The sequence below is a fragment of the Tachyglossus aculeatus genome, chromosome 1 (assembly GCF_015852505.1).
Source record: "Tachyglossus aculeatus isolate mTacAcu1 chromosome 1, mTacAcu1.pri, whole genome shotgun sequence".
NCBI lineage: Eukaryota > Metazoa > Chordata > Mammalia > Monotremata > Tachyglossidae > Tachyglossus > Tachyglossus aculeatus.
The window spans coordinates 162,004,005-162,014,870 of NC_052066.1; positions in this window are offsets into that span (position 1 = coordinate 162,004,005).

Sequence of the window (10,866 nt, forward strand, 5' to 3'; positions counted from 1 at the left end):
GGTGTCGCTATGGATTGGAGATGACTCGATGGCATAAGACAAGACTAAATTTAGTCCATTTGTAGAAGGACTTTGAGAGGACTGGAGAGAAAGAAAGTCTGAGGTCAAAGAAAATGATGAAGTTGTTATTCAGTTGAGCTGCAAGATAATGACCAGCCTAACCACCTTACTTAAAAATATTGCAAGAAGCAAATCAATTATGATGGAATTTTTTTTCAGGAGATAAGTAAATGAACCCCTAACTTTCTATATAGTATAGGGTAAATTGACCTCAGAAATTGAATCCATTTTTCAGCTGGATCAAGATGAAGAACAGTATTGCTGAAATTACTAAAGTTGCCAATAGGTCTTCAAGAGCATAATGTGGGACACACACACACACACAGGCAATATATTTTCAGGCTAATGCTGACTCCTCCCATATTGATATAGATGGCTCTATTTTGTGCAAGGGTTCCATTAATTTAGTGCACAGATCTGGTGAAAGAGACACATGGATTACAAATAGATGAAAATATTCTTCAGGACTGCGACTTCTTTGCCTGCTCATAAAATATACTCACATTTATCAATGGCAATCCGATATTTCTTCAAACCACAATGTTTCTTTTCGTAGTTCCTCCCTATGTCATATCACCTTTATTAGAGTCAGATCTGAATCTTTCCTTTTATAAACACACTTTGGGATAGTACTACTACTACTACTAATAGTAGGTAATTACTGGGTAATAGGTACTTACCCAGTGCTTGGAACAGTGCTGAGCATATAGTAAACACTTAAATGCCATTATTATTATTATTACTATGTACCCAGCACTGTACTAAGCACTAGGGTAAATACAGGATAATCTGTTCAAACCCAACCCCTGTCCCACATGGTGCTGCTCACAGTCCAAGGTAGGGGTAGAATAGGTATTTCATTCCCAATTTACAGATAAGGAAACCAAGGCACAGACTAGTTAACTCACTTGCCCACAGTTCCATGCTAGGTGAGTGATGGAACTGGGATTAAAACTCTGGTCTCCTGGCTCCTAGACCTATGCTCTTCCCATTAGGCTACTCTGAATTGTGTAGAATTATTCAAGGAAAAAGTGTCTAAAGCATGTGATTAGCAAAATTATTTATGGCCTGAATTATCTGGATAACACAATCAGGAAAACTTGACAGAAGTAGTATAATGGGATATCACAATACCTCTATCTGACCAAAATGAAAAAAAAAATGCCAAAAGAGTGGCTTGATGGAAAGACCAGAGGCCTGGGTGCCACAAGACATAATAATAATAATTATGGTATTTGTTAAGCACTTACTATGTACCAAGCACTGTTCTAAGTGCTGGGGGAGATACAAGGTAATCAGGTTGCCCCACATGGGGTTCACAGTCTTAATCCACATTTTACAGATGAGACAACTGAGGCACAGAGAAGTTAAGTGACTTGCCCAAAGTCACACAGCTTACAAGTGGCGGAATCAAGATTAGAACTCATGACCTCTGACTCACAAACCCCTGCTCTTTCCACTTAGCCACACATCCCGGCTCTGCCAGTTGTTGGCTGTTTTACTCTGGATAACTTAACTTCTTTTTTGCCTCATTTTGGGTCATCTGTAAAATGGGGATTAAATACCTGTGCTGCCTTAAACTCTGTGTTCCACGTGGGTCAGAAACTATCTCTGAGCTGACTACCTTGTATCTACCACTGGTCTTAGCACAGTGCTTCACATATAGTAATACATTTCTTAGACTCTGAGCCTCATGTAGAACAGGGACTTTTCCAAGCTAATTATCTTGTATCTCCCTCCAGTGCTTAGTACAGTGCTCGGTGCATAGTAAGTACTTAACAATTACCACTTTAAAAAAAATCACTATTTTTATATTTAGTAGTAGTAGTGGTAGCAGTAGCAATAAAGGAAAATGTTTAAGCTCAAAGAATAACATCTGAATGCTGGCAGCCATGGTGCTGACAACAGACAGACTTGACGGTGTTGCCACCAGAATTGTTGGTGCTCTGGACCAACCAATCCAACTGGGGACCTGGGGTGGCTAGAACCATCTTCCTTTCTCTCCTCTATTTTAGGGAGGAAAATGCTGACGCACAGATCTGGGAGTCATAAGACCTGAGTTCCAATCGCAGCTCTTCCACTTGTCTGCTGTGTGACCTTGAGCAGGTCACTTAACTTCTCAGTACCTCAGTTCCTTTATCTATAAAATGGGGATTAAGACTGTGAGCTTCATGTGGGAAAGGGACTGTGTCCAACTCAATTATCTTGTATCTACACCAGCAGTTAGTGCAGTGCCTGGATTACAGTACATGCTTAATAAATACCACAGTTATTGTTATTGAAACTGCCATACATTTTCCTGTCTATAAGACCCATCCCTCTGGCTAATATGGGTGTGTGTCAGTCATTTCTTCATATTTTTGGAAGCTAATGGGAGAAAGGGCATGATCAAAAGTCCGGGACTGTCCAGTTCATATTGGGGCATCTGTTCACCTTGTCTCAAGTTTTTCTTTCAGTGACAAGTGAATTATAATTGATTATTGTAAAATATAATTCAAAGTGACCTGATCCTGAAACAATTCTTTTGTCAGGGCTTTGGGAAACCTTCCCTCCTTCACCCTTTCCATGCATTTCTCCTGTAATCCTTTGAGCAAATGTCAATGGAACCCCAAGCCTGCATGCCCTGGGAAAGAATAACAGAAGAGTCAATCCCCAAAATTAGGCAATGAACTCTAAACATGGCCAAGATCCCACTGGCACTTCTGAAGGACAGTACCTATGCTCATAGCAAGGTGGCCTGATATATAGAACATGGGCCTGGGAGTTGGAAGGACCTGGGTTCTAATTCCAACTCTGTCACTTGTCTGCTGTTTCATCTTGGGCAAGTCATTTCACTTCTCTGGACCTCAGCTAACCTCACCTGTAAACTGGGGATTAAGACTGTGAGCCCCATGTGGACAGGGACCGTGTCCAACCCGATTATCTTGTATCTACCCCAGCACTTAGAACAGTGCCTGGCACATAGTAAGTGCTTAAATACCACTATTATTATTGTTAAAAGATGTATAGAAGATTGGCCAATGTAACATCTCTGGAGATGTTTACTTTAGTCTGGAGCCTAATACCATACTGTTTAATCAAACTAACAGTGGCATTTACTGAGCATTTACTGCATGCAGAGCACTGTACTATGAGCCCTTGGATAGGTCCAATAGAATTGGAAGACACACTCACTGCCCACAAGGAGTTTACAGTCCACAGGGGAAGACAGGCATACAATAAATGACAGGGGAAATAGTAGATCTTAAAGGTATTTACATAAGAATTGTTGGGGTGGGGTGACTATCAAAGTGCTTAAGAGATACAGATAAGTGCTTAGGCAACCTACCAAAGGATGTACTGGCTTTGATTCACTTATCAAATTATGTGTAAACCCATTGCTAGTCTCATATAAACCAAGTAATTTGAGAACACCTGTTCTTCATAAGCAGAATTAAGTTCAAGCTACAATTGATATGTTAGCCAGTTGCCCTTAAGCTGAGCTGTGTATCAAACACCAGTTTAAATGAGTTTCACCAGAAAAAGAGAGACTAAAGTTGATTTAGATATAATTTGTAAAACCTCTCATATCCTGCTGAGTCCTTCTGGTTCTCCTTCTTCAGGTGCCTCTTCGCTGCTGCTTCTCCTTCAGTCAATCAGTGGTATTTTTTGAGTGCTTACTCTGTGCAGAGAACTATACTAAGCTCTTGGGAGAGTATAACAGAGTTGGTAGACATGTTCCCAGAGCAAGGCGAGCTTAGACCCCAGCAACTACTCCCGCTATCTCTCTCTCTGATATTATGTTATGTGAATTATCGTATTATTCTCAAACTTGCAAACACCAAACATAGAGAACTCATTCCCAAACTGCTGCATCTGAGAAGTGACCATTCCTTCATTTTACCTCTTCCTGCTCCACTGCCTGTGTGCCCAACCTGTATGCAGAGTGGGGAACACAGGGCAGGTGTGACAAAAGTTTGACACCCTGGTGACAAAATACCCCTCATAGAGAAGTAGCATGGCCTAGTGGATAGAGCAGTGGCCAGGGAGTTAGAAGGCCATGTGTTCTAGTCCTAATTCTGCCACTTATCTGCTGTGTGATCTTGGGCAAGCACTTCAATTCTCTGTTCTTTAGTTCCCTCATCTGTAAAATGGGGATTAAGACTGTGAGCCCCATGTGGGACAGGGACTGTGTCCAACCCAATTATCTTGTATTATAATAATAATAATGATGATGGCATTTGTTAAGCGCTTACTATGTGCCAAGCACTGTTCTAAGAGCTGTGTAATTAAAACAGTGCCGAGCACATAGTAAGCACTTAACAAAAAACATAATTATTATTATTAATTACATGTCAACAGCTGCCTGTCTTCACATCAACTTAGTCCCCTGTTTGCTCCTTAACCTTTGCTCTCAGGAACCCAGGGATCTGCATTCGAGTTAGGTCAAGGGAACCACCATATTAAGCAGTGTTTGCTACTGGAAACCCCTCCTATAATCCTTAATTTCTCTGACCTCACCATGTCCCCTCAATCCCCTCCCTCTAAGCAGCCCATCTCTGTCCTTCTTTCCCAGCACCTTCCATCCTCCCTCTGTTAAACCCCTCGTGTTGTCCCCTCCCTTACTCCTTCTCATACCACATTCCTGCCCTTCTTTCCCTAAACTGTCCCTCATCCCCCTCCCCCTGCACCAGACCCCATTAGATCAATCTGACCACTTCCCAACCCTCACACCAGCCCTTTCCCCCATTCCCCACAATGGCCTCAGCCAAGTGTAGCCTGTGGAACCCCCACTCCATTATGGGAAAGCTTCCCTTCATCCTTGATCTCTTTCTGACCCAGTCACTGCTCCTTGCAATTACTGAAACCTGACTTTCCCCAGAGGACCCAGTCTCCGCTGATACTCTCTCTAAAGGGGTCTTCATCATCTCCCACTCCCCAAGACTCATTAGGAAAGGTGGAGGGGATGGCTTCCTTCTTGTTACCCCTTGCCACTTCCCCCATCCCTTTTCTTTCCTTTCTTTGAAGACCATATCAACCACCTCTACCACTCACTCCAGTTGGTAGTCGCATCATCTACTGCCTTCTAAGTCCCACCTCCAATTTACTGAACCATTTTGATCCCTTTCTCGCATACCCTTTCTGTTTCTCCATCCTTACATAGATCCTTGGGGTCTTCAATATCCACATGCAGATTCAAAATGACCCTTCTGCAGACCATTACCTCTTCAAATCCACTGGCCTCCTGCTCCACCCCCAGTCACCCATTTGCTATCTTAGGCACACATTTGATACAATCATCTCTAATCACTTTACCATCCCTTACTCTGAAATTCCTTTATCAGACCACATCCTCCTTACCTGCCTTCTCTCCCACATAGCCCCTCCCTGTAAATACTTCCTATCCCCATAGAGGCCTCTGGTCTTTGAACTCTCTCCAATTGTCTGAACTTATCATGTCCCATTTCCTCTCCTTCTCTTGAAACACATATTGATGACCCCAAAACCTCCCTCTCCACTTAACTCAGCTCCATTACTCCCTTATCCATCCACCAATCTCTTAACACTAACCCCAAACCCCAGATTACCTCCACAGTATGCTTCCTCTGCTTCTCTAGGAGAGTTATAGACCACTGCTGTAGAAATCCAGGAATCATGCTGATGCTGTCAATTAGAAATTCTTCCTCCCTGCTTTAATTCTGCCCTCTCCTCTGTCCAGTAACAATATTTTCCCTTCTTAATTGACTCCCATGATATGTACAAATAAAATAGAGTAATAAATCGTACAAACATATATACATATATACAGGTGCTGTGGGGAGGGGAAGGAGGTAATGCAGGGGGATGGGGATGGGGAGGAGGGGGAGAGGAAGGAGGGGGCTTCTTCCCCATTGTTTCCAAATATTGATATATGCCCTATCCTTAACTCCCCCGCCCCAGCAAAAACAAAAAATGCCCCATAAGTCTCTCCAGTTATTGCTCCATCTCCCTCCTATCATTCCTCTCCAAGCTCCTTGAGGGAGTTGGCTACATCTGCTGCCTCCACTTCCTCTCCATAAATCTTCTCCTTGACCCTGTCCAATTTGGCTTCCATCCCCTTCACTTTATGGAAACTTCCCTCTCTAAGATCATCAGTGATCTTGAGAAGCAGCATGGCTTAGTGGAAAGAACACAGGCTTGGGAGTGAGAGAACATGAGTTCTAATCCCAGCTTCATCACTTGTCTGCTGTGTGACCTTGGTTAAGCTGCTTAACTTCTCTGTGCCTCAGTTGCCTCATTTGTAAAATGGGGATTAAGACTGTGAGCCCAACCTGAGACAACCTGATTAGCTTGTATCTACCTTAGCACCTAGAACAGTGCTTGGCACGTAGTAAGCACTTAAATACCATGATTAATATTATTATTCTTTTAGCCAAATACAAAGGCCTCTACTGTATTCTAATCATCCCTGACCTTGCAACTGCCTTTAATGCAGTGGATTACAACCTTCTCCTTGAAATAGGATCCAACATTGGCTTCACTGACAATATCCTGTCCTGGTTTTCCTCCTATCTCACTGGCCATTCATTCTTAGTCCCTTTCATAGGCTCTTTTATTCTTCGTCTACACGCTCTCACTTGGAGAACTCATTTACTCCCATGACTTTAACTAATACCTCTATGCAGATGATTCCAAAATCCACATCTCCAGCCCTTATCTCTCCTTCTCTGAAGAATCATATTTCCTCCTGCCTTCAGGTCATCTCCACTTGAAGCTCAAACTTAACATCTTCCTCATATTTTTATGATATTTATTAAGCACTTACTATGTGTCAGGCACTGTACTAAACACTGGATTAGATAGGAGATTGCCGGGTTGGATACAATCCCTGCCCACATGAGACTCATAGTGTTCATTCCTATTTTACAGATGAGGTAACTGAGGCTCAGAGAAGTGAAGTGACTTGCCTAAGGTCTCACAGCAGACAAATGGAGGAGCTGGAATTAGAACCCGGGTTCTTCTGAATCCTAGGTCCATGCTCTATCCTCTAGGCCATGCTCCTTCTCTACATACCCAAGCCCTATTTATCAAGCCCTGACTTTCCCATCACTGTAGACAGAAGGCCTGTCTACACCAACCACTCACCAACCACCTTACCTCACAAGCCCATAACCTTGGCATTATCCTCAATTCATCTCTTTCATTTACTTATTCAATCTATCACCAAACCCTTGTCATTTCAATCCTCACAACATTGCTAAAATGTGTCCTTTCGTCTGCATCCAAACTGCTACCACACTGATCCAAGCATCAGTTTCCTCACTGATCTTCCTGCTTACTATCTATCCCCACTTGAATATTCACTTCATTCTGCTACATGCATAATTTTTCTAAAAAATAATTTAGTCCTTGTCTTTTCTCTTCTCAGAAACTTCCAGGGATTATCCATTCACCTCTGCATCAAACAGAAACACCATTGGCTTTACAGTTCAATCCATTTGGCTCCTCCTACCTTAGTTCACTAATTTCCTGTTACTACTAAGTGTGCACACTTTGTTCCTTTAATGCCAGATTATTCACTACACCTTGATCTCACCATCTATGTTGGCATCCACCCTTTTCCCATACGCTCCCTCTGACCTAGAACCCTCTCTCTCATAATATATGACAGGCCACCACTATTCTCACCTTTAAAGTCTTATTGAAATCACATATTATCCAAGAGATGTTCCCCAATTTAGCCTTCATTTCCCCTACTTCCTATCCTTCTGTGTCACCTATGCACTCCATATCCTTTAAGCCCTGGATCATCAATCCACACTTAGGCCCACAGCTTAGGTACATAGCCATAATGGATTAATTTATGTCAATATGTCTCCCTGTCTAGATTTTGACCCCTCCGTGGGCAGGGAACAGGACTACCGGCTCCATTATATTGTACTCTCTCAAGTGTTTAGAGTGCTGTGCACATAGTAAGTGCTCAGTAAATACTATTGATCACTTAATTCTCTCACCCAGCAGAGAGGGAGAGGAGGAGTACCTATCTCTTCCTATCTCTGTACCCAGGAGACCTAAGCCAGAATTCCAAATGTAGTTTATGTATGTGCTTTTCTGTGAACAGGTGTCCACCCTAAATGAAGCCCTTCAGTTCTATTCTTCTGTCTAGCTTTGTAGTGCAATTTACTCACAGCCCACTGGGAAAGCATTGAAGACTTCTCTAAATGCATTGGTTAACAATAGGCTTAGATTGCATTTTGGCTTGTTCTGACAACTGCTCTGAATACTTCAAGTGTAGCAGACACATTATCTCCTTGGCATTTTCTCTCCTTGTTTCCAACAGTTAGGACTAGCAAGAAATTAATGTTCTCTTCCTGTTTCCTATAGAGTTAAAGAAACTGAAAATAACGGAAACCTACCCTACTGTGCAGTACTGAGGAGTGTTCAGTCTTTTAAACTATCAGTGTGGAAAATGGTGGATTAATCTAGCCAGAAGGGGAGTCAGGCTCCGAAATGTAAAGGCAGACTGTCTGTAACCAAAGCTTAATTAGTTGCTTAGCTAGATTAACCTTTAAAACAAACAACCAAAAAAACTTTAAATCAGTACTGTTTTGCTTCTGAATTTCAATAGGATTTAAATCCAAAGCTTGATCATTTGTGATAGATAAAGTTTTCATAGTGGATTTGTTTCCAGGGACTTTCCTCCATAACTCCTTATTCCTGTCATACATTTTCTTTGATTCTTCCTGTTATATTCTGTTGTATACTGGTAAATAATAAGAATGCTATATTTTAAAATCTGATATAAGAGCTTAAAAAAATGGAGACTTTACTCAGCATGAAAAGGCAAGACAAGACCACAAGTAAGTAATGCTTAAAACAAATTATGTATAACTTAGATGGTAAGCCCCATGTGGGACAGGGACTGTGCCCAACTTGATCTTCATGTAGCTACCCCACCACTTAGTACAATATCTATCTAGTACATAGTAAGCACTTAATAAATTATTATTATTATCATTCTTATTATCATTATTATCATTTCTATTAACAGTCAGTTTCCTGACAATTAAGCTAGTAGCACCCCAACATAGCTGTGCTGGGCGAGGCATGTGAGGAGGAAGGGTGACAGTAATATGACCAAATAGCTGCTGTATGGTGAGTTGAATTTGGTAATCAGTACAGTCCACAGAAGTCTCTTATTAAATGCTACTAAGAACTTTGGAGGGTATGATAGAATTATATTACAAGACCGCTACACTCAAGGAGCTTACAATCTTAGAAAATGACTCCAAGAAAGATAGAGGAAACATTTCAAGGGTATAGTAAAGTGAACACTCAAGCAAGGCTGCTTCCAAATGAAAATTGGTTATCACCCCAATTAAGGCTCATAGTCTTAATCCCCATTTTTCAGATGAGGGAACTGAGATACAGAGAATTTAAGTGACTTGGTCAAGGTCACACAGCAGACGAGTGGCAGAACAAGGATTAGAATCCAGGTCCTTCTAACTCCCAGGCCCATGCCCTAGCCACTAGGCTGTGAGGCAATCAAGCAGATCTAGAGACAAAACAACTCAGAGGGGAAGGTCAGAAGAGAAGGGGACAAATGAAAGACCCTGTTGACTGTGCTTCCACACAATCTCTCAGGAGTTGAGGTTTAGCTTCCTTGTCTTCTCCATCTGGGATCCCAGAAGACATCCAGGACTTAAATTCCTTGGCTGGAATGCAGCTCAAGCTCCACTGCAAGCCATGAGCCAAGTTCTATTCCCTCTATTCACCACCCCAACCCATGCACTTATTTAGATAGTCATAATTCATTTATTTATATTAATGCCTGTCTCCCCCTCTAGACCATAAGTACGTTGTAGGCTTTAATCTCCCAGGCTCTTAGTACAGTGCCCTGGCACACAATAAATACTCAATAAATACATTTGATTGAATTATTTCAAATTTTAAGACAGAATTTTTGACTGTTTTAACTCTGCATTCGAGTGTGATTACAGAGACCTGGGACTTTTCCAAACTGGCCCATGAACCTGCCCAATGGTTAGCATATGGTTAGAATGCTCATTAAAGAGTACCAGTTCTGTTCTAAACTGGGACTACTGATCTGTGCTGTTTTGCATTTGTCTTTTGTGGAGGGCTCAGTATGTTTTGTTTGCCTCCAGCTTTACCACGACCATGGGACTTCTTGTCCTGTCTTATGCTGTTGAGTTGCCTGAATGTAAATAAAGAATTGCATTTTTTTAAATACTTTCTAAATATGACTTAAGTACATTCAATTAAACTTACCTATTCTGGTTTTGTTCTGCTAGTATGCTCTTCCAGACTTTCTCTGTTCTTCTAGAACATTCCTTCTTCTAAAGTTATATTCTTGCAGTAACAGTAATCCTAACTCTTGTCATTTGTCTCCCTGACTCTTCAATTGCTTTTTCCAGTTTTTGTTGTTGTTGTTGTTGTTGTTGTTTTGTTTTTGTTTTAAATGGATATTTTAAAAGTAGGAGTGATTGGGTGATATAAGCATATTTCTGAAAGTGATAATCTTTCCTGAACGAATATTCACTGAGCCAAGCAAAAACCCATTTTGATTTGAAAATTCATTTACCTTGGCACAATGAGTGAGGGGGCTAAAGGACCAGTGCGATGGAACTTGGGAGAAGGCCAGCTGTGAAGAGCTAATGGCTTAGAAAAACCTAATTTGGGGTCTTATAGCCCAGTGGGAAGCTTTCAGATCTCTTAGGAGACTTGGGTTGAACAAGGGTGGAGGTCCAGCCCTCCGAGCTGTGAGTGAAAACAGTGGCTTGATCCCCTAGCTGGAAAGGAATAAGGATGGCAGTCCCTTTACGCCCA